Source organism: Oryx dammah, unplaced genomic scaffold (genome assembly GCF_014754425.2).
Source record: "Oryx dammah isolate SB20612 unplaced genomic scaffold, SCBI_Odam_1.1 HiC_scaffold_10, whole genome shotgun sequence".
In the NCBI taxonomy this organism is placed as follows: Eukaryota; Metazoa; Chordata; class Mammalia; order Artiodactyla; family Bovidae; genus Oryx; species Oryx dammah.
The window spans coordinates 20,611,399-20,633,769 of record NW_024070194.1 but is presented as its reverse complement, the minus strand read 5'-3'; the positions used below and the strand labels follow the sequence as shown (position 1 = coordinate 20,633,769).

At 45.1% G+C, this 22,371-nt stretch overlaps 1 long non-coding RNA gene across 2 annotated transcripts; it reads left to right on the top strand.

Moving 5' to 3' along the window:
- The first annotated feature begins 8,332 nt into the window (after positions 1-8,332).
- LOC120868721 lies at positions 8,333-21,888 on the top strand. Of its 2 annotated transcripts, none has more exons than XR_005722292.1 (9): positions 8,333-8,396; positions 9,202-9,364; positions 14,339-14,462; positions 15,273-15,374; positions 16,342-16,476; positions 18,633-18,714; positions 19,698-19,761; positions 21,042-21,119; positions 21,751-21,888. It is a non-coding gene; the product is annotated as an uncharacterized LOC120868721 (long non-coding RNA). The 2 variants fall into 2 exon arrangements; XR_005722293.1 differs by having other exon boundaries at positions 18,621-18,714.
- The last annotated feature ends 483 nt before the right edge of the window (positions 21,889-22,371 follow it).

The following is a 22,371-nucleotide window of genomic DNA, read 5'->3' as shown; positions in this document are numbered from 1 at the left end:
AACATGAGGTCTCAGAAGGGCAGCATGGCGTGCTCAAGGTCACACAGATGGGAAGGGGCAGAGCTGGAGAATGCACCCAGTTTCTGCATCCTATCCCACTGAGATCGACTGTTCCAGCTTCCATCCTCTGGGGGCAGCAGTGAGTCACACTCTTTGGCCCCACTGTCCAGCACCCAGGAGGGGCAGGTGAATGCATGGCCCTAGGTTTGACACTTCTGGTCTATTTTCACCATTGATACTCACCACAACCTTAAAAGGAAGTTTGGAAAATCCCATTTTCCAATTGAGGAAACTGAGGTTCAAGGGAGGGAGATGACTGGCCCAGGTCTCACAAGGACAGGAAGCTAGCACTTGCATCTGAAGAGAAGGTCAGATCACATTGAGGCCAGCTGGTGGGGCAGGAGAGTCCTTGGACTTGAATATCCTGTTTATTTCTTGACCACTACTATTTGAGTTGGTGGTTGTGCCTGGTGCATTGGGCCCCTGCCAAACCGGAACACTTGATCCGGGAAGCCCAGACAAGTGCCCACTTGGCATCAGGCTGGGAACACTGGTAGAGAGTTCCAGGTCACCTGTGTCCATTTCCTCTGGTCCCCCAGAGGCATCTCAGTGGAAACCTGATGAATGCAGCCAGGGCAGAGTAGGTGAAGGGCTGGAAGCTTGAGGAGTTAGCCTTCCTCACCCTGACTGTGGTCCCACCAACAGAGCACAGAGCAGAGAGAAGGTGGCAGCCCAAGTGCCCAAGCCTGGGGCTGGGACCTGGAAGACCTCATTCAGCAGAGCCTTGGACCCATCAGCAGACCACCCTCCCCACTGTCTGTGCCCAGTTCTGCAAACATCCGAGGTCCCTCTTCCCCTTGTTGTGGGCAGAGCTGAGAGCTGTGCCAAAATCTTGTGAAGAGAGTTTTTCTCACCTCAGGAACACAGCCTAGGGGTTGAGAGTGATATAGTGACCTCAGACCTGGTGTTGGCCCCAGGTTTCAGCTGCCCCATTGCAAAATGGGTAAACAACCCAGTGCCTGGATCCCCATGGAAAAATGTAAATAAAAAGCTTACTGAGGGAGTGGTGGTCAGACCCAGCTTTGGGATCAAGCAGAGTGGGTTTGAATCCTCTCTTTGCCTGTTGCTGACTGTGGGACCTGGACAAGGGACTTCAACTCCCTGAACCTCAGTTCCCCTAGTCTGAAATGGAACTAACTATGGGACTTTCTTTTCTGGTTGTCTGTGAGGATGAGGTTGGATAATGTGGGTAGGCCCCTGATACACAGATACAACAGTGATGATGATATTATAATTATTCCTGGTTATCTGATCACTCCACTCCCCTCCACCTCAGGTCTCCTATCTTTACATGACCTCACTGCACAGGGTTATGGAGAGAATGAAGTGAGGAGATTAAACATCCAATATATTTTATGCTTAACAGCAACTACATTTCCTGTTTTGTGAGCTATAAAGACCACATGAGCTAGATGGGCTCAGACTTCCAGTAGACCTCTGTCTACAAATTCTGGCTCCCTTGGTAGCTTGTGTATAGTCTTTGGGAGGTGTGCTTCCTCACTAAGCCTCAGCTTCCTGTCAGGACCATGTTAGAGACTCTAAGAACTATGATATCAAGTACACCTCATTGATTGTAGGGACTAGATGGAATTTTCTGCAGAGAAGCCCTCACAGGCAGCTCCTGGGCTTGGAGGGCAGGATTGATTAGTAATGTCTGCCACAATTTCAGGAGGCGAGAGTGGAATGACTGCACGTTTGCCGAGGCAGGACCAGGTCATCTCTAATGGTTCCTCCAGCTGGTAATGGGTATGTGAACATCACATGTTCATGGAGGTTGGAACTCTGGGACCTGCCTAGTGTTGTGGGATGAAGGAGGACTCTGATCTGGGTTCCAGTCTTCGCTCAGTTTATAACCTGCTCTGTAACTCTGAGTAAGATGTTCATTTTCTCTAGGGCCTCCATTTCCTCTAATGACAAAATGAACAGAGGTTCCCTGATACACAGCTGAACCCTCGGGGCTTTGAGAGATGGTCAGGAACATCTGGGGACTACTGGTTACATTCACACCAGCAGGAACAACATGTGTAGGGGAGAAATCTCGGGCAGCCAAGCCCACACCCTTGCTGCTGCTGCTGCTGCTAAGTAGCTTCAGTCGTGTCCAACTCTATGCGACCCCATAGACGGCAGCCCACCAGGCTCCCCCGTCCCTGGGATTCTCCAGGCAAGAACACTGGAGTGTGTTGCCATTTCCTTCTCCAACGCATTAAAGTGAAAAGTGAAATTGAAAGTGAAGTCACTCAGTCGTGTCCAACTCTTCTCAACCCCATGGACTGCAGCCTACCAGTCTCCTCCGTCCATGAGATTTTCCAGGCAAGAGTACTGGAGTGGGTCGCCATTGCCTTCTCCGCCCACACCACTGACCACTACACAAACCTGTGGTCACCAGAACAGGGAGGGACCAAAGAGAAAAGTGGGTCTTAATGGAACAAAAGTGCCCAGTGTCTGAGGAGAGGCCAATGGAAGTCCCTCCTCCATCCCACCCAAGGCTGACTCTAGCCAAACCCTCTGTGTTGTTATAAATAAAATGCATGGATTTCTAAATGTGTACATTTTAATTAATCAGCATTAAAGAAAAATGTTTATGCAAGCTATAATAATCATTTGAGTGTCTACTCTGTGTCGGGCCTTGAGCAGGAAGACTGTGGTCTTGGCCCTTATGGCTTCAGAAAGGGGGTGATTATCATTATGCCCAAGGAACTGGTGTAATTCATGCTCAAAGCAAGAGTGTGGGGTGCCCCAGCTAGTGGGAATGTAGAAAACAGCCTTCAGATGTTCCTGACCACCTCTCAAAGCCCTGAGGGATCAGCCATCTAGCAGGAAACCTCTGTTCATTTTGCAGTTAGAGAAAACAGAGACCCTAAGGGAAAACAAACATCTTAGTCAGTCACAAAGCAGGTTACTAACAGAGCCAAGACTGGAACCTAGATAGGGGTCTCCTTCTCATTCCTGCAGCTCCAGGCAGGTCCCAGAGTCACACTCTCCATTAACGTGTGGTGTTGACGTGCCCATAGCTGGCTGGAGGCCCTTTAGATACAACTGAGTCCAAATTAGATATGACCTGGGCCAACAGCGGCAAACACACAGTGCCTCCACTCTCCCTTCCTGAACTTGTGGCAGACACCAGTAATCAATCCTTCCAAGTCCAGGAGCTGCCTTTGAGGGCTTCTTACCAGAAAACTCCATCCAATCCCTATATTCAATCAGATTGTATTTGAGATCACAGTACTGTTGTCATTAACTCAGCCCTGCAAGGGAAACTGAGGCTTATGAGGAACCATACCTGCCAAGGGCTATATACCATCACCCAAGGGAGCCAGAATTTGTGGATACTGGTATACTGGAGGTCTGAGCCCTTTTTACCTTATTCAGTCTTTACTGCACACAAAAATAAGAAATACAGTAGCCATTGCTTAAGCATTAAGCATATTGAGTGCTTTGTCTTCTTACTCAGTCTTCTCCATAACCCTCTGGGGTGGGACCACGTATAGAGGGGAGACCTGAGGTAGAGGGGGTGAAGTGACCAGACAATAGAAACAATTGTGATCATCATTTCATCACTGGTGTTGCTGCATATTAGGGGCCTACCTCACGCTCAGCCCTTCACACACATTATCCCACCACATCCTCACCACACACCTGGAGGAGAATCCCATCTTTAGTCCCATTTCACACATAGAGGACCTGAGACTCAGGGAGATGAAGCTCCTTGTCCAGACTGCACATCCTGTAACAAGAGGAGAAACACAGCTGGCCCAGCAATGAAGCCGGGGTATGAGCACCACCCCCTCGGTTCCCTTTTAATTTCCATTTAGTCACCCGGATCCAAGTATGGCTTGTCTCACCATTTTACAATGAGACAGCTGAAGCCTGGAGCCGACACCAGGTCTGAGCTCACTACATCACAATCAGTCCCCTGGACTGTGTTCCTGAGTCGGGAAAACTCTCTTCACAAGATTTTGGCACAGTCCTCAGCTCTGTGACCACAACCAGGGGGAAGAGGGGGCCTTAGATGTTTGCAGAACTGGGCACAGACAGTCTGGGAGGGTGGTCTACTGAGTCACCAGTAGAGCTGGATGGGTCCCTCAACATCCAAGCCCCAGTCTTTGACACCTGCTCTGTGCTCTGATGGCAGGACCACAGTCAGCATGAGGAACACTAGCTCCCCAAGCCTCCAGACTTACCCCTATTCTGTCCTGGCTAGGTTCATGTCCAGGACAGGCTTACAGGTTCCTACTGAGAAACAGGTGGATGAACAGAGGCAATCGACCCTGGATGATCCAGAGATCTCTACTGGTGCTTTCAGTCTGATGTCAGCGGGCACCCATCTATACTTCCTCGAGCGGGTGTTCTGGGTTGACACAGGCCCAATGCACCAGGCACTACAACCAAATCAAACAGCAGAGGTCAAGGAATAAACAGGGTATTCAAGCCCAAAGACACTCCTGTCAAACCAGTTGCCCTCAGTGTGATTTGGGTGAAAGATCTTTCCCTGGTGACTCAAATGCTGTGCCTTGTCCTTATGACACCAGGGTGAGTCAGCTCTCTTCCCTGAACCTCAGTTTCCTCAACTGGAAAATGGGGCTTCAAATCTCCTCAAGGGACTGTTGTGAGCCCCAGTGGCGAAAGTGGACATTCAGTGCCAAGCCCAGGGCCAGCCATCTGCCTGCCTGTCCTGGGTGCTGGACAGTGGGGTCAAAGAGTGTGACTCACTGCTGCCCCCAGAGGATGGAAGCTGGAACAGCCTATCTCAGTGGGAGAGGATGCAGAACTGGGTGCACTCTCCAGCTCTGCCCCTTCCCATCTGTGTGACCTTGAGCACGCCATCCTGCCCTTCTGAGCCTCACGTTCCTCAGCTGGGAAATGAGGGTAGTAACACCTACTGGTCCGTCTAGTCAAGGCTATGGTTTTTCCAGTGGTCATGTATGGCTGTGAGAGTTGGACTGTGAAGAAGGCTGAGCGCCGAAGAATTGATGCTTTTGAACTGTGGTGTTGGAGAAGACTCTTGAAGGTCCCTTGGACTGCAAGGAGATCCAACCAGTCCATTCTGAAGGAGATCAACCCTGGGATTTCTTTGGAAGGAATGATGCTAAAGCTGAAACTCCAGTACTTTGGCCACCTCATGAGAAGAGTTGACTCATTGGAAAAGACTCTGATGCTGGGAGGGATTGGGGGCAGGAGGAGAAGGGGACGACAGAGGATGAGATGGCTGGATGGCATCACTGACTCGATGGACATTAGTCTGAGTGAACTCCGGGAGTTGGTGATGGACAGGGAGGCCTGGCGTGCTGCGATTCATGGGGTTGCAAAGAGTCAGACATGACTGAGTGACTGAATTGAACTGAACTGAACTGAGCACCTACTATGTGGTTTCTGAAAAGATGAAACAAGAAGCAGGATAAGTACATTGGGTTGTGAGGATCATGTCTAGGCAGAGCTGAAGTTCCAGAGGATGACATGGGGGTCACAGCTCATAGAACTCAAGGGGGGAAGTACCTTTGAGCCATCTAGTCCAGACACTTCCATTTCTGTCAGCCACCCTGGAGCCCCTGACTGTAAGTACCTAGGGAGGGGCTCAGGCATCTATAATTTAAGGAAACTTAGTAGGTGGTTTTGGTTAGTCTTTTTTTTTCTTTCCTCTAAGGCTATTGCCCAAAGTAGAAGATGTCAACAAAACCAAAAAAAAAAAAAAAAAAGATTAAATGAAAGAGAAAAGCAAATGGGGTTCAAATCCTTTTGAACCCTTGGATGTAGTCTTCGATGAGTCTTTCTCCTTCTCTGGGCCACAAGCTCCCAAGACTTTTCAGCAAGGAGGTTAAACTGATGAATTCTAAGATCTTCTGAGGCTTTGATGTCTGTCTGTTTCCAATGTGGTCATGTGACCCTCGAGTAGTCATCAGAAGGGAGGAAGCAGATGTGAGTCTACAAGCGTGCTGAGTCAGGACTTACTGTGGGTTTGAAATGCAGGACCCAAATCACACTGGCTTCAACAAAAATAAAAGATAGGGAGGGAGAAATGTATTTGAATTGGAAAGGCTAGGGCACAGAGGACATCAGGCACAGCTGGATCCAGGCACTGAAAGGATACAGTGTCTTGTTTCCCTTCCTATGGCTTCATTTTCTAGTGAACTTTGCCACATAATTGTATCTTTGAGGACAAAAGCAAACCTAGGCAATCTGTGGAGACCCACAGCCCAGGTCTCCCACCTTGCAGGTGGATTCTTTACCATCTGAGCCACCAGGGAAGCCCCTTTGGTGGGTAGTGAGTTCTTCTCACCAGAATTCTGGGAACACGGTTTCCATGATTCTGTAAAAGTACTCCTAATGTCAGGGGGTAATTGTAGGTGTTTTCTTCATGAATCTGGCGTATACGGTCTTGTTCTTGCAGGTGTGCATGCATGCATGTTGAATGTGCATGTCTCCATATGTGTAAGTATTAATATGCTTGTTCAAGAGTACCACACACACTGTAGAGAGTAGAGGACAGAGGACCTCAGAGAGAAGGGAGACATGGCTTCTCTCCACTTTGGTAGATTTAGTCCAGTGTGCACTAGACTGGGGAGTCCCTCAAAGGCTTTAGCAGATGGGGGCCATTGATCATGTGGTGAAGTTCTGTCTTCATGTGAATCGGAGCCAGTGAACCTCTAAAGGAATGAGTCACCCTGAGAACATGGTTCCTTAGAAAGTAGGAACTTGTGTGACAGCCCCAGACCCACCACCAGTGATCAAGCACATCTAGTTAATTTCACCTCAAAGCTCAGGCACGAGAGGAGGTTGACATCAGTACAAGAGGCTGGCTTTGTCCTAGGTGTGGTCCCTGATGAGAAACAGCACCAGCCACTGTCACTCCAGGAGGCCATGGCCAGATGAAGGTGGGATCTTGGCAGGCAGAGAGGTTGAAAAAAGGGAAGAGGCAGGAAGCCTGGGGGCACCATGTCTCCATGTGGCAGCCAGACTCAGGGAGAAAGAAAAGCTGGGAAGAAGAGTCATACAAATGTACAACAATGGTTTTTTTAGAGACTAAGGAAGTTTAGAATCACAGCTAAGAGTCACATCAAGCCACACAGGATCTTAGCAGTCATTGGTCAAGTTCCTAAGCATTTCTGGAGATGAGACCCTTTTCTTCCTAGAGAGTGGACAGCTTTATAGGATGCTCCAGAGAGGCTTGGAGCATTCTAGAGCCAAGTCAGGCTCTTGGGGACCCACATGAAAGGAAAGCCCCAGAGCAAAGGATGGTAACAAGTTACTGAGGGCAGAGAACAAAGGGAAAAGGTCAAATGATGATAATTTGTTGTGAAAGAAGCCAACCAGAAGATGAGTCAAGGGGAAAGGGAGGCACCACCAGGTGGACAGTCACAGTTTTTGAAGTAATGTTGAGAGCCAGTGACAGCTAGGGAGAGTTCTGGGAAGAGGAAATGGTCTGTACAGAGTCCCAAAGCACCAAAGAGGCTTGAATCTTTCTAGAATAGAAGGAAGACAGTAGGGGCCATGGAGAGAGAGGTAGATGGTTTGGAGTGGCATTGAGCAGATGACACAGGGACTATGATGAGGACTTTGGGTTTATATTGAATGAGACCCCTCTGACTGCTGCATTGAGAGTAGAGGAATTGGAGGCAAGTGTGCAGAGGGAGATCACACACTAGGGAGTCCCCCAAATGTTTTAGCAGAAGGTATTATGCAGGCAGATATTGTTGTCTCTCAGAGGGAACTCTACCAATTAAATGATTGGGTAGACTTTGGAGGGTGGTATTGAGCAATGCATCATTACAAACATCTGCCCTGAGGCTGGCTCCACTGTGAGGGATGTGGTGGAGAGCACTCAAAAATCAGAGAAGAGTTGGAAAAGAGGACCTCACTAGTCCCTGACCCTGACTCCATAGGGCATAATTCTAGAACCTTCTCTGTCCATGTCTTACTGGGTGACCTCAAGCTGGTTGCTCTCCTTCTCTTGGACCGAGTTTCCAAATGATGACAAAATTAGACTGGATGATCACTATGGGTCCTCCTACCATAACATTCTCCAATTTGTCCATTCTCAGTCTTTACCCCAGCCCTCCCACCTACAGTGGCCACTATCTTGGCAGTTGGAGATTCCATGAGAACCTGCTCTTAGTCTTGGCACAAAGTCCTCTCCATATCCATCCATTCCAATTCAAGCATCCAGGATGACCTTTGTTTTGGAAATACCTCTGGACAGGGATTATTTTCTTTGGAGTCTCCATGATGGCCCTGAACCTGGGGCTTATGTCCATGGGCAGCCTCCCACCCCATTGCCATTATATAAGGGCCATCACCACCCAGCAGAATTTCAGGGGACTGTGCAGGGGAACCAGGATTTTGTAAGTATTTTCCTCCAATCCTGTGGAGGGTGGGCTTCCCCCTTAAGGTCACCCCACATGGAGACCTTCAGAAGGCTCTGGAGTCAAGAGACAGAGGGATGGGGCCATTTAAATGAGCTAATATTGTCAGTATGGCAAATTAAAAAATCAATTATATTAGAAGAAATTTCAAACTGATGAGCAATGTGGGGTCAAGATGCAGTGCCCATTTATTTTTCATGCTTTTATTCTGAAAACCTTAATTTTGTTGTACTGTATTAGGTAGAGGCTTTTTACTAGGAGTTGGGAATTCAAGTAGTCACAGCCCCTATTTAAGGAGTTCACAGCCCAGTGAGAAAGGAGGCAAGTCATCGCTAATTGGTACCAAGAATTCTGATCAGAGAATGAAGGTCACAAGATGGTGGAGTGGGGGCCCCTGACCTAGACCCTGGGAAGGGGCCTAGAGAGGGCTTTATAGAGGATATGATGTCTTATTGAAGCTGGAGACTCAGTAGGAAGTGATTTATGTAAAAATGCAAAGAAGAGGGAAATAAATGTTCCAGGCAGAGAAGCTAGAATATGCAAATGACCTCTGTGTAAAGAGCATCGACCTGGAGTCAAGCATGACTTTCCAAATAGTATCTCCTCTACTCAGTGGCTGTGTATCTTTGTACAAGTTGCTCCAGCTTCCTGACCTGGGCTGCCCGTCTGTAAGAGAAGAGACAGCCACATCTACTTTCAAGCACTGTTGAGTGTAAGTGATAGGTGTTCATTAAAGATCCCATTTCCCTATGGGTAATTCTCACTCCTGTTCCTCCCATGACAGTCTCGGTGTCAGGACAAGATGTTTCAGCTTTGGAAACTTGTTCTCTTTTGCGGTCTGCTCGCTGGGACTTCAGCGTCTCAGTCTGATGCTGACAAGAATGCTGTGAACAAGCTAAAATCTGTTCTTGAAGAAGGACTTGTGACTGATGACACTATGTTTGAATGTAAGTCAGCAAGAGGAATGATCAGTGGCACCTAGGAGCTTGACTCCTATGTACTGTGCCTGTGTTACCAAAGACTGCCACTAGGGCCTGCTCTTTATGGGAGATAGTCTGATTGATAGAGGTGGCTATCTGTTCCCAGTTCGTCTGTTTATTATTTTCCTAGAAATACACAGTGCTTAACTAAATGTGACTTTACATCTTATATTAACATCATGGCAAACTTTTGTAATATATGTATAAGATAAATTCCTAAAAGTGACATTTCAAAAGTTCAAAACGTATGCACATTTTAAATTATAGGAGATATTGACAAATAATCCCCTATGTTAACATTTTCTTCAATCACAAGTGAGAGTACCATTTTTCTACTTTCTTGACAGCACTGTATGGACAATTGAAATGTTTTGACAGTTTCACAGATGAAAAGTTATAATTCATCTCACTTAGCGTTTCACTAATTAAGAAATAATTCACCCTTTTGTTTTGTATTTTATTATTTTTGTTGTTTAATTGCTCAGTCGTGTCTGACTGTTTGCACCCCCATGGACTGCAGCACACTAGGCTCCTCTGTCTTTTACTGTCTCCTGGGAATTTACTCAAACTCATGTCCATTGAGTTGATGATGCCATCCAACCATCTCATCCTCTGTCACCCCCTTTACTGCTTGCCCTCAATCTTTCCCAGCATCAAGGATCTTTTACAATGAGTTAGCCCTTTGCATCAGATGGCCAAAGTATTGGAGTTTAGCTTCAGCATCAGTCTTTCCAGTGAATATTCAGGGTTCATTTCCTTTAGGATTGGCTTTTTTTATCTCCTCGCTGTCCAAGGGACTCTCAACAGTCTTCTCTAGCACCAAAGTTTCAAAGTATCAGTTCTTCAGTGCTCAGCCTTCTTTACAGTCCAATTCTCACATCCATACATGACTACTGGAAAAACCATAGCTTTGACTATGTGGACATTTGTCAGCAAAGTGATGTCTCTGCTTTTTAATATGCTGTCTAGGTTGGTCATAGCTTTTCTTCCAAGGAGCAAGCGTCTTTTAATTTCACGGCTGCGGTCACTGTCTGCAATAATTTTGGAGCCCAAGAAGAGAAAGTCTGTCACTATTTTCATTCTCCCCCCATCTATTTGCCATGAAGTGATGAGACCAGATGCCATGAACTTCGTTTTCTGAATGTTGAGTTTTAAGCCAGCTTTTTCACTCTTCTCTTTAACCTTCATTAAGAAGCTCTTTGGTTCCTCTTCACTTCTGCCATTAGGTGGTATCATCTGCCTATCTGAGGTTATTGATATTTCTCCTGGTAATCTTGATTCCAGCTTGAGCTTAATCCAGCCCAGCATTTCACGTGATGTACTCTGCATATAAGTTAAATAAGCAGGGTGACAATATACACCCTTGATGTACTCTTTTCCCAATTTTGAACAAATCCATTGTTTCATGTCTGGTTTTAACTATTGCTTTTGACCTGCATAAAGGTTTCTAGGTTTCTAAAGGGCAATTCTAAAGGTTTCTAAAGAGGCAATTAAGATGGTCTGGTATTCCCATATCTTGAAGAATTTTCCAGAGTTTGCTGTGATCCACACAGGCAAAGACTTTAGACTTTCAATGAAGCAGAAGCAGATATTTTTCTGGAATTCCCTTGCTTTTCTTATGATCCAATGGATGTTTGCAATTTGATCTCTGTTCCTCTGCCTTTTCTAAATCCAGCTTGTACATCGGGAAGTTCTTGGTTCACGTATTGTTGAAGCCTAGTTTGAAGGATTTTGAGCATTACCTTGCATGTGAAATGAATGCAATGGTGTGTTAGTTTGAACATTCTCTGGCATTGCCCTTCTTTGGGACTGGAATGAAAATGACCTTTTTGAGTCCTGTGGCCACTACTGAGTTTTCCAAATTTGCTGGCATACTGAGTGCAGCACTTTAAGAGCATGACTTTTTAGGATTTGAAATAGCTCAGCTAGAATTCCATCATCTCCACTAGCTTTGTTCGTAGTAATGCTTCGAACATTGTAATGTAAAGCCCACTAGACTTTGCATACAGGATGTCTGGCTCTAGGTGAGTGGTCACACCATTGTGATTATCCTAGTCATTAAGACCTTTTTTGTAAAGTTCTTCATATTTTATTAGTCTTTTACATATTTTAAATAAATCAAATATTTTATTTATATTTGTAGCATATTCTTCTGTTGGGTTATTCAATTTTCTTAGTCATTTGTATTACCTAATTGGAAATTAACCCTTACCAAGTAAAGTGGGCCTTAGGAAGCATCACTACAAACAAAGCTAGTGGAGGTGATGAAATTCCAGTTGAGCTATTTCAAATCCTGAAAGATGATGCTGTGAAAATGCTGCACTCAATATGTCAGCAAACTTGGAAAACTCAGCAGTGGCCACAGGACTGGAAAAGGTCAGTTTTCATTCCAATCCCAAAGGAAGGCAATGCCAAAGAATGCTCAAACTACCGCACAATTGCACTCATCTCACACACAAGTAAAGTAAGGCTCAAAATTCTCCAAGCCAGGCTTCAGCATTACATGAACTGTGAAATTCCAGATGTTCAAGCTGGTTTTAGAAAAGGCAGAGGAACCAGAGATCAAATTGCCACATCCACTGGATCATCGAAAAAGCAAGAGAGTTCCAGAAAAATATATATTTCTGCATTATTGACTATGCCAAAGCCTTTGACTGTGTGGATCACAATAAACTATGGGAAATTCTGAAAGAGATGGAAACACCAGACCACCTGACCTGCCTCTTGAGAAATCAGGTCAGGAAACAACAGTTAGAACTGGACATGGAACAACAGACTGGTTCCAAATAGGAAAAGGTGTACATCAAGGCTGTATATTGTCACCCTGCTTATTTAACTTCTATGCAGAGTATATTATGAGAAATGCTGGGCTGGAGGAAGCACAAGCTGGAATCAAGATTACCAGGAGAAATGTCAATAACCTCAGATATGCAAATGACACCACCCTTATGGCAGAAAGTGAAGAAAAACTAAAAAGCCTCTTGATGAGAGTGAAAGAGGAGAGTGAAAAATTTGGCTTAAAGCTCAACATTCAGAAAATGAAGATCATGGCATCCAGTCCCATCAATTCATGGCAAACAGATGGGGAAACAGTGGAAACAGTGGCTGACTTTATTTTGGGGGCTCCAAAATCACTGCAGATGGTGATTGCAGCCATGAAATTAAAAGACGCTTACTTAGGAAAGTTATGACCAACCTAGACAGCATATTGAAAAGCAGAGACATTACTTTGCCAACAAACGTCCATCTAGTCAAGGCTATGGTTTTTCTAGTAGTCATGTATGGATGCGAGAGTTGGACTATAAAGAAAGCTGAGCGCAGAAGAATTGATGCTTTTGAACTATGGTATTGGAGAAGACTCTTGAGAGTCCCTTGGACTGCAAGGAGATCCAACCAGTCCATCCTAAAGGAGATCAGTCCTGGGTGTTCATTGGAAGGACTGATGCTGAAGCTGAAACTCCAATAGTTTGGCCACCTGATGTGAAGAGCTGACTCATTTGAAAAGACCCTAATGCTGGGAAAGATTGAGGGCAGGAGGAGAAGGGAATGACAGAGGATGAGATGGTTGGATGGCAACCCCGACTCAATTGACATGAATTTGGGTAAACTCTGGGAGTTAGTGATGGACAGGGAGGCCTCGCATGCTGCGGTTCATGGGTTTGCAAAGAGTCGGACACGACTGAATGACTGAACGGAACTGAAGCCTAGGTAGGTTTAAAACTACCTACCTTCTAGTTAGTCATATCGCTTTATAATTTTGATGTCTTAAGAGAATTTGGCCTTCTTTGCATTTTCTGGAAGCATGACCAGCAAATTGACAAACATTCTTTATAGGAGAAACTAACTTCTGAAAATGACTGTCTTTAAACCTTGCCAAGGCTTAGGCAAACTTCAAAGGTACAGAAGGGACTCAGTTTCCAATTTCATTGCTGATAAAACCGAGCTCAGAAGCAGAAGTTTGCCAGATGTGGTTTCTATCTCTGTTTGCCTCATTATAATTAGGTAGATACTGTCCATTGCAGAGCCAAATAACACTACTATGGTTACATACCTTTTGTTATAGCCTTTTGTTTTTCCTTGAGCTAGATGTTGCCTTTTTTCTCATTTGAATTATTTTCACAATATGTACTCTTAATTCTTTTCACATGTGCCATTCTAGATCTGCCATGTCATTTACTCTATCAAATCCCTCTTTTCTCTGAAGACCCCCAGTAGGACACTGTCCTCCTGCTTCTGTATGAATTATAGCTTTCTAGACCTGTTGCAAAGCTGTCATTCAGAGAATCTTATTTGCCACTTTCATTAGTTGGAGCTATGTTTTTTCCTTGATTCTAGATTTTCCATATTTTAGTCTATTCTAAGTTTATCTCATTAGAGATTCACTAATAGAAGCTGAAGTACAATCAATATACATGGTCTGCAAAGTGGATTGATTGCTTTATTGAAGCATGATGAGTATATATATAAGTATAAAGGCAGCATGAAAAGAAAAAGTTCTCCCTAGCTGTGTGACTTTGGCCCATTCCTTCATCTTTTGATCCTTCATTTCCTCATCTGAAAGTGCAGATAATATAATACTTGCTTTATGGAGTTGTTATAAAGATTGAATGGAATAACATAGGCAAATAGTCTCATTTAGTATGTGGTTCATGAAAATCCCATGGAAGAAGGAGCCTGCTAGGCTGCAGTCCATGGGGTCACTAAGGGCACGACTGAGCGACTTCACTTTCACTTTTTACTTTAATGCATTGGAGAAGGAAATGGCAACCCACTCCAGTGTTCTTGCCTGGATAATCCCAGAGACGGCGGAGCCTGGTGGGCTGCCGTCTATGGGGTCACACAAAGTCGGACACGACTGAAGCAACTTAGCAGCAGCAGCAGCAGCAACATAGGAACTGACTCATAAGTTGTGTTCACACTAAATGGAGACTGTTTTTGCAGCTATTGTTAAGGGATCAAAGATTGATTTCACGTCATTAGAGGAATCCAAGTGTTCAGAGACGGCCTGGGCGACCACGGACAAGGAGTTTTCTAAAGATTTTCAAGTAGCGTACCCATGTTTCTCGTGAGTTCATGCTTCATATTGGAGTTCTTCCTTCCAAGAAAAAAGAACACATATCTTTGGAGAAGTAAGTTTAAGGTCAAAGACAGAAAAGCAAATGAAAAAAGAATGCATACAAAAGAATGAAATAGTGCCATTTGCAGCAATGAAAGGATGGATGTGGAGATCACCATACTAAGTGAAAGAAGTCAGACAAAGACAAATATCATATAATGCCATTTATATGTGGAATCTAAAATGTGACACAAATGAAATTATACAAAGCAGAAACAAGGTCATGGACATAAAAAGCTTATGGTTATCAAAAAGGAAAGTGGTATGGAAGATAAATCAGGAGTTTGGGATTAACATAAATATAACACTATATATACAATAGATAGCCAACAAGGGCCTACTATACAGCACAGGGAACTATACTCAATATCTTGTAATAACCTATAGGGTAAAAGAATCTGAAATAAAATGTATCTCTACATCTGTATCTATATTTATGTATATATATATCTGAATCACTCTTCTGTACATGTGAAACTAACACAACATTGTAGAGCAACTATATTAAAATTTTTTAAAAAAACAAATTCATCTCTGGCACATATTCTTCCTTGGAGTCTTGAGGGAAATCACAGTTATCTGATCCTCAGTCTGCCATGCCATCCAAAGGAGAGAATCCAACCCCTGAACAGGGCTCTCATGAAGACCAAAGTAGTCAATGTCTATGAGGCTCAAATGTTAGCATAACGCTGGCACAGAGCAGAGCCTAGCAATTGCTGCCAAGAGGAATGACAAAGGTGAATTGTGATTTTTGCACAGGTTAAGAATCAGTTGCATCAAAGTTGAGTCAATCACAATTGAAGTGCTTCATAACCGCATTTAAGTGACGATCGCCATCACCATTAAGGTCACCGTGACTCTGTGAGTATGTATTAGAATCGGGGTTTGGGAAAGGCAGTGCATTATGGCCAATAGATCGCCAATCTGGAATCAGGTACTTTTCCACACTGTTGCCTTGGTCTCCCAATCTGTAAAATAAGGAGGCTTTTGCAACTCCTAAATCCTTAGCTTTGAAATGTTCTAAAAAACATTGGTGAAAACCAATTTTTTTTAATCCCCAATAAAATATATTTCTAAAATCATAACACTTATCTAATATAACAGTTGAAAATTGAGAATACATGAACATTAATAACTCTTTGGCAAAATTTTCTGCAGCATTATTTTGTCTCCCAAGATTCTCTTTAAATAGCAGTGACAAGTTTGGATCATATAGTAACATATAGTGTATAATAAAGGGTATGTGAATATTATATGGAAAACAGAATTTTAAAGCATTTTAATTACTCCCATATACAAAGAGATAGGAAAATGAGGATGTGTAGAAGAGTTTTTATAAATTAAGTAATAATTTTTATAAATTCATTAAGTATAAATGAATTTATAATCACTCACTATAAATGAATGATTTCATTATTCATTAGCTATGAGATCTTGAAATAGTTATTTAACCTCTCTATACCAAGTGTTTCCATGTTCTGAAAATAGATATAGTAATAGACTTTTCCTTCATGATATTGCTATCATGATTAAATGGGTTAATCCAGATAAAATGCTTTTTTAAAATACTGAACACAGAATTTGTGCTCAAGAAATATTAACTATTATTTTTATTTTAATCATCAGTGTTATATGAAATTTGAAATGAGTCCAACCCATGTGGCCAGGAGAAGAAACTCCTAATGTCAGAATATCGATTCCATAAAGAATATAGACAATATTGACATTGCCCATAGATATCCTATATAATGTCCACAGAGAGAGGGACTCAGGGGCCATGTGAAGGGACTTCTCCACCTCTGTTCACTGTAAATCTTATTCCCTGCAGGCCTCCGTGGGGCACGATTATTGACCTGACCCTCAACTTGGTCCTCCAGAGAACTGTCACCATTGAAACTGGTGTTGTTATTATTGAAGTATGCACCCACATACCAGCTAGGATCATACTCCCCTCACTGAAAAGGTCAGATCCATTGATCTCAAAAGAGTGGCGATCCCAGAGGAGTTGGGAACCATAAATTCAGCCCTATTCCTTACATGGGAGGGAGCAGAATATGGTAAAGAAGAGGGCAGACTCTGAAGTCAAATTAGCTTTGCCACTAACTTGTGGTTTTGTAATCATTTTAGCTCTAAGAGCTCTGGTTTTCATATCTTTAAACTGAGGGTGATAGTAATATCTAATTCATAGACTACTGTGTTGACCAAATGAGAAAATGCAAGTGGTTTAGCATACAGCCTGGCATATACTAAGCTCTCAGTAATAATAATTTCCATGCTGACTTTCTGTCTCTTGGTTCTTCCTCTTTCTGAGACAGGAATGTTGACCTCACCAATCATAACTGAATTTGCACATTTCACCTTTCTGTTTTATCTGTTTTCGCTTTATGCTTTTTGAGTCTCAAAGTGCATGCACATTTAATATTGTTATGTCTTCCTGAGGACCTGACCTTTTTGTTATTATATAATGTCTCTCAATAGTAATAATAATTCACTGTGTTTACCTTCTTATCTCCAGTTAAGAAAGGGCAAGAGAAGTACCAAATGCCTACCATGGGCTCTAATTTCAGATTGTCCCCAAATCATCCTCCACCCACTGAGAAATTCCCAAAATGAAATCTTGAAAACTGAATCCTCTCCATTTAAACCATTGATCCCTGGCAACTCACAAAATCTACATCTGAAACTGTGTGCTTGAAAGAGCAGGTTTATCCCAGGGAAGAGGGTGGAAGGAGAAAGGCTGACCCTGGTCACAGCTGGGAGAGGACAAGTGGCCTGGAAGCTGAAGGCTAGGGCAGGTTGGTCTTGGTAGGGAACAAGGCTGAGACATGAGCAGAAGTCAATCCATCTTGCACCAACAAGGGATCTGATCACAGGTTGCCTCAAGACCCCTAGAACCAAAGAAAGCTTATGCAGCCTACCATCACTTGGAAAGACTGAGCTGTAAATCCAAATGCCTGAGCCCTGCTGGACACTGCCTAGCCTATAGTCCCAGGGAAATCATCTTGCCTTCTGGGTCTCAGTGTCCGTATCTGTAAAATGGCATTCCACTCTGCTGCTCCAAATCCTTTTGGGGCTTTTCTCTCCACTTTGAGTAAAATCCCAAGCCCTTCCCAGGGCCATCTAGGCTGTGGCCTGATCTGGATCCACCCTCATATCACTGTGCTCTCCACCTTGCCCACCCTTCCCTAGACACACTAGCTTTTGCTCTGTGCCTCAGACAAACTCCTTCTACCTCAAGACCCGTGCATGTGTTGCTCTGGCACCTAGAACATCTATTCCCCCATCCCACATCAATGACTCTCTCATCATTCAGGGTCTAAAACAAAGTTCCTCCTCTTCTCTCTTGTAAGAATCTGCTCTTGCCCTTCTGAATACCTGCCACCAATTGTCATTATATATTTAACTGTAGGTTTATTTCATTTATTCCTTCAGCCAGAAATATGTTGAACGTCTCCTCCATGCTAGACAGCCACCATTCTGAGCTCTGGAGAATGTATTGGTGATTGCAGGCAAAGAAATTGTTCTCATGGAGCTTGTTCTTTTAAGGGACTGACAAAAAGACAAGCATTCAGTCCAACAATAAACAGCCCATGAGGAAAACGTCACATGGCAATCATCCCTGGGCAGAGCAGCACACTTAACAGGGGGCTATGACACAAAGCCCTCCATTAGGCAGCAGTCAGGGAAGGCTGCCCTGAGGAGGTGACAGTTTTGTTGGGGGCTGAAGATGGGAAGGAGCCAGCCTTAGGAAAACTTGTTTCATATTTGGTACCAGGTTGGAAGCTGCTTATGTTTTGCTCATCCCTGTGTTCACAGTCTGGCTTGGTTCCTGGCACATAGTTGGTGTTGTATAAATATGTGTTGAATGAATGAGTGGAAGGATGGATAGACAAACAGATGAATAGAGAGATGATGTATCAAGTCTCAAGGTTGTGATGAGATTCTCTTGAGCTCTTGGGATGAGCTACTAGTCAGCCATGGGGTTCTAAGTGCTGATGCCCCTGGGCAGAGGCTCAAGTCACCTGACTTCAAGGTGTTCTTCTATCTCCCGCCCTCTTCCCACTCCCCCTTCTTGGCTGCTCTGACAGCTTCACTGATCTTTATCAGTTTCTCCTCTAGCCCCTTTGGATCACTCAAGGAAATCAACAACACCGCTGTCACATTTGTGAATGAGGTGGAGACCTTCGTAGTGCAGTCCATGGTGAGTCCTCCACTCCTGGGGACCCAGAGCCAGGCCTGGTGGGGGGCAGGTGTGACATTCCTAGGCAGGCTATACTCTCTGGGCACCTTCATTTCTGAGGGACCTACTTCACTTTGGGCTGTCAGCTGCTGCCTCCCCTCCTGGCCTGTGGAGGAGGTGAGCAGGGGCCTGACATTAGCTAAAATCACTGGGTCCCACACTTAAACAATTTGCCATATACATGTATGGCCAGTAGGCCTTTTAGCACTATTCTTCTTTATTTAACACAATTTCATGTAATTTATTTAAATAAAAAACTATACATACCATAAGTAAATTTACTGTGCATCATACACATACCCATATATACCACACACCAGAAAATCTTAAAGATTCTAAATTAGTCACTCTGGAAGGGAACTGGGAATCTCAGGTTATAGAAAAGAAATCCTCCAGGTGGCTCTGTGATTTACTGAACTGGAGGATCGCTGCTCAAACTGTGGTCCTCAGACCAGCAGCACTGACCTCATCTGGGCACTTGCTATAACTGCAAACTCTCAGGTCCTACCCTAGACCAGCTGACCCAAGAATTTGCATTTTAATGAGATTTCCTGGGGATTGTATGCACACAAAATCATGGGAAACACTGCTCTGTGGTTCCCAGAGTGTCATTTAAAATTCCAGTGTTCCAAAGGTCAAGGTTTCCAGAGCATAGAGTTCTGGGATATTCACCATCTAGATTCTTAAGGTCCTAGGATATTAATGTTATTAGGATTCTAATGTCCTCTGGTTTTCATTGCTCTAGAATCCTAAGACTCAAAAATTCTAAGGTCCCAAGAAGTGAGCATCTCCGCAGGAGGCAGGCAGGATGTTTCCTGTGAATAATGATTGGTTCTCTTCCTCTCCCATCTCTCCTTTCATTCCTCCCCATCCCAACCTCTTTCTGGCCTTCCTCTCTCCATCTCTCACTGTGTCTCTCTCTACCTGATTCCCTGTGGCCTCAGGTGTGCCCACGAATCTACACCATCATCAGCTCCCTGGATGTGAGTTTTATTAAGGAAGTCATCGGTAAGTCACAGCCTGGGAAAGAGGTGAGGGGGCTCCCTCTGCAGCCTTCCAAGGGGCAGGTACCCTGCTCTATGCCTACCCCACCTGCAGATCTGGTCAGGAGACCCTGGAGAAGTTCAGGACCCCTTGTCCTGAGCAAGTCTGGAGAGTGTGGCTGGAGGGATCCCTGCAGACTGAGGGGTCTCTACTGCCCTCCTTTGTCAGACCGGCAGAACCTGCTGCCCAGAATGATGTGAGAAAGAGGACAAGCCAGATCTGGGTGCAAATCCTGGATCTACTCTTAGCAACTGTGGGATTGCAGTCAACTGACTCCACCTCTCTGAGCCTCGGCTTCCTCCCAGGTGAAAGGAAATTGTAATCACTGCTGAGCTGATGAGTAGATTTAAAGAAAAATCAGAAAGAGCCTAATATTCAGTGCATGAGTGCAAAGTCACTTCAGTTATGTCCAACTCTCTGTGACCCTACAGACTGTAGCCCACCAGGTTCCACTGTCCATGGGATTCTCCAGGCAAGAATACTGGAGTGGGTTGCCATGCCCTCCTCCAGGGAATCTTCCTGACCCAGGGATTGACCCAGGTCTTCCCGACCCGGGTCTCTTACATCTCCTGCACAGGCAGGCAGGTTCTTTACCACTAGCGCCTAGTAGGCATTGCTAATAAACACGGCCCCTTCCTGTTCCCTTCTTATGAGGAGCTGTGGCTTCACCTCCAGTCCCTGGGGGCTTTCCTTGACTTGGGTCTCTGGCATGACTGGGGTTGCTGGGTCTGTGGGGCAACAGAAATGGGTGAATGACAGTGTCAGAGTCCTGGAAGTGGTCCTTCTAGAAAACAGCCACAGGCCCAGTTCCTTGGGTGATCCCTCTGTGCTTCCTATATAATATCTCATTGGATCCTTGCAATGACCCTGTGGGGATGGGTAGTATCATCATCCCATTTACAGATGCACTAACTGAAATTCAGAGAGATGGAGTGACATGCAAGAGTTCCCGTGGCTGAAGGGTGGTAGCAGGTGGTGTCTGATTTCTATTCAGCTTCCAGTGCTAGGAGCTTCCCTTGTGGATCAGCTAGTAAAGAATCTGTCTGCAATGTGGGAGACTTGGGTTCGATTCCTGGGTTGGAAAGATCCCCTGGAGAAGGGAATGACTACCCATTCTGGCCTGGAGAATTACGTGGGCTGTATAGTCCATGGGGTCATGAAGAATCAGACACAACTGAGATTTTCACTTTCACTTCACTTCCAGTGCTAGAGCCTGAGAAGTGCTACTCATATTTTTCCTTCAGGTGAACTTCAGAAAACCCAAGTGGAAGTCAAAACTGAAGAGCGCAGATAAAGAAAATTGCTGCAATGCCCACTTGCTGGTGAGGGCCTGAGGGAAGATGAACACCCCCCAACAGGGGCCTATGGAGAAGTAGAAGCAAAGCTTGGCTCCTCTTCGTTCTCTAGTAGCAGGCTGAGCCCTGATTAGGTCACACCAAGTCCTGATCCTTAATCACACACCCAGACTGCATTTGATTCTGCTCCCTGACTAAGCCCGGAACAGTCAGACTGAAGTTTAACCCCTGTTGTTGCCTGAGCCCTGATGCTGGTCACAGATAGAGACCTGACCTGTATCGCAGTCTGATCCATGATCCGGATCATATACTGAGCCCTGAACCCTAGCTCTTCAAGGGCCCTGATCAATGTTTTCACATTGGTCATTGTTGCTAAGGTGAGGGGGTGGGAAGGTGAGGGGGTGGGAAGGTGAGGGGATGGGAAGGTGAGGGGATGGGGAGTGTTCAGTTCCAGGTGCCAGAGAAAGACCCCAAACCACAGGTGCCAGTCCCTCCCTGAGCCTCTGGGCTCACAGGATTTGGGAGGAAGCACTCCGGCAGCTGTGCCTGGTAAACGCAGGAGCTGGTAAGGACCCAGGATGTCCATGTCTCATACCAGGATCTCTTTCCAGATTGGTTCCTGGGGATGTGACTGGATCTCTGTACTGTCTTCCTCTAGGACAGTCGGTGCTGCCACCATCCCCCAGGATTGACAGCTGAGCCCAGTCAAAGGACACCTCTCAGATACTCCTCCTCGCAGTCAGGATACCCTATGCTCATCATCCTCCACCCCCAGCATTAAAAAGCCATTTCAGCACCTCCTGTGTGGCCTGTTGCATTCCTTCCATTGGGATTTTGGGGGAGGTGAGGTATGGGCATTAGGGGCAGGAGAGACCTGGATCCGAAGGTGGAAGGGACATTTGGGATTATCCAGCCACAACTTCTTGTTTTACAAAGGGAAACACTGAGGCCCAGGATGGGCAAGAAAGTGACTCGAGGTCACACGGAGACAGCCTCTCTGTGCTTCTGCTAATACCACCACCTTGATGGAGTGCTGCCTTCACCAGCACACCCGACCTCATGACCCGCTCGCAACACCCATTTGCCAGGAGACATGGCTTTTGTCCCCATTGGACAGGTGAGGAAACTGAGGCTCATAGAGGACAAGTGACTCATCAAGTGGCAGGGCTCTGATGTAAACCCATGGTCCTAGGACCGCTTGCTCAGAGGTGACACCTGGCTCCCGGTACTCAGCCACCTCTCCCCTGACCCCAGAAGGTCCCATCATCCTGGCCCTGCT